We start from the raw sequence: 2,388 nt of genomic DNA on the forward strand, positions 1-2,388 counted from the left end.
CTGTTTAAGAAGAAGAGAAAAAAAAAACAAAAAAAAACACCAAGTCAAATGCAGTGTCATATTTGCAAATCTGTTCTGGAAGTTAAAAAAAAAAAATATATATCCTAAATTGTCCTCTATGTTAGCACCAGAAAGAACCTGAAAAGAACTGCACCTTAAAACAAAGTCAATTGTAAAATAAAGGTGCTTCCATTTCTGACACCATGCAGCAGGAACTGTTTTCATTTACTACATTATTCATCATTGCATCTCTTTGAAATTCATTTACAAGTAATTACATGTGCAATAAGAACCAATCAAGTTACAGGCCTCTGAAAGCTCCATTTCCAAATGCTCAGAGGTTTATTAGAGATTAAGCTCCCTGAAGGGAATGGGCATTGTTCCAGATCAAGGATGTGACAGCTTAGAAAGCTTTTCCCTAAAATTGTTCCATCTGCCTACCAGCATCTACTGTGGCATGAAACTCTCCTCTATTTTAGCAATTTTTTCCTCCACCAGCCCAAAAGCAACATGAAGGCAGCCCAGCCTGCATACAACTTGCCAGAATTCCTGAAGATCAATACTCCTCTACTGTCCCACAGAAAAGAACCCTGCTAGCAAGTTACAGTTTCAACCCAAGTGGTAACAGCACATGCTGTGGATCCAAAGCATCCAGCATGGTTCTCACAGCCAGAAGTGACTGTGAGAATATACATTCTGCAGACTGTAAGGGCTTGTAGTACATAAAATAACCCCCACGTTGAACCAGTAACTTTGGCTAGACTAAATATTTCTGGCCCCAAAGCATACTCTTATCAGTGGCACAAAATGTAATGCTGGTGATTGAGGCCCCTGCAATAACAAGGACTTCCTTGGAGATGGAAGATGACAATCTTTAAAGGCAAAAAATCATGCACTAATCAAGCAGCAGGATGGTAACTCCTTCCCATGTCCAAGTCTCCAATAATCTGACCTAGACAAACAGTACTCAGTCGCAAACCTAGCCATCCGTATGGTCTCTGTACCACCCCAAAGCACAAGCACACTCTATTCAGCTTCCTACCCATGTGCTGATGTTGATTTACCACCACTTCTGGGAAACTTCATCTTATTTTAAGGTTCTGTCCAACTACTGCCTCATTTGAGAAACAAGTCTGAAAGGTGCATAGACCATTAAGCAAACTGATGAAGGAAAAAAATAAATTCTGCATTAAGCAACCAAATGCTGTTCTAAGGAACTGGATCAAAGATAGAGGTTATTAGAAGCACAGTACTCATTAATTGATCTAAAATGCCAGATAACGCTAATCCTGCAGTGTAGTATATAGTCTCTGTGCTTGCATCTCCCTTCTGTGAAGTGGGGATCATATGACACTGGGAAGGGGGGGGAAACCAGGTTAGTCTCAACTCTACCAACAAGATCTGTACTGCAATCAGGAGAAAAAAAAAAAAAAGCAGTGTTTGTATTTCATACAGGGTGTGGATAGCACCAAAGAAATAAGAGGGAGGGAAACACATGGATGAATCATAAGGACAAAGAGCAATACTTTCCAACAATGCAGAGAGAGAACAGAAGCCAGCACGCGACACTAAAGGCTGCTGCCAAATGGTTACACACAAGAAGGGTTCGATTTCGGTGGCACGAGCAAGCTTCAGAGCCCTTCCTGCTCTTGCAAACCACTGCACAACCACTGGAAGGCAGGAGGAAAGGTTTCACAAGGCATTTTCTTGGCCTCTACCCCTCACAGCCCCGCCCCCGAGAGCGAGCCAGATGGGGTAAGCCGCAGAGGGGTCTGACGCTAACCGGAAGCGGTGCGTTGCGCAATCAGCAGCTGCCCGTTTGCGCAGGCATCCGTGTCAGCCCGTGTTGTGTCCAGCCCCGCAGTGTCGCCTTGGATTTCTGCGGGGGCGGTAGCATGCCTGACAAGTAGGAAGTTTTACACGTTTCGGGTGACAGCTTCTTCCCAAGGGGGCCCGGGGCCCTCCGACCCCCGGTGCTCGGCACCTCTGCTATGACCGGCACGTGCCTCCGCGGTGCCGGCTCTGAGCTCTGCTTCGGGGCCTCCCCTCACGGTCATTTTGGGCAAGTCCTGGATCGGCCACGTTAAGCTCTTAAAGCACTCGTTAGGCGGCCCAAAGTTACCACCGCAGGGCAGGGTAATCCCTCGATCCGCCCGGCCCCGCTCCTGTGCCACCACGGGGAGGGGCGGCGCGGCGCGGCGCGCACTCCGCTCCGGCCCCCGCTGCCTCCAGGGACAAAACGTGCCACCGGGGGATGCCACGTCAAGCGTCTGCAATCCAGGGAGCGGGGCCCCCTGCAGCAAGGTCCCCGCCCGGGTGAGGCCCCCGGGACACCGCCGCCCCCCGTGGCCTCGTGCCCGCGCCCAGCAGGCCCCGGCCCCTGCGACA

This window comes from Alligator sinensis, unplaced genomic scaffold (assembly GCF_000455745.1).
Source record: "Alligator sinensis unplaced genomic scaffold, ASM45574v1 scaffold678_1, whole genome shotgun sequence".
Lineage (NCBI taxonomy): Eukaryota > Metazoa > Chordata > Crocodylia > Alligatoridae > Alligator > Alligator sinensis.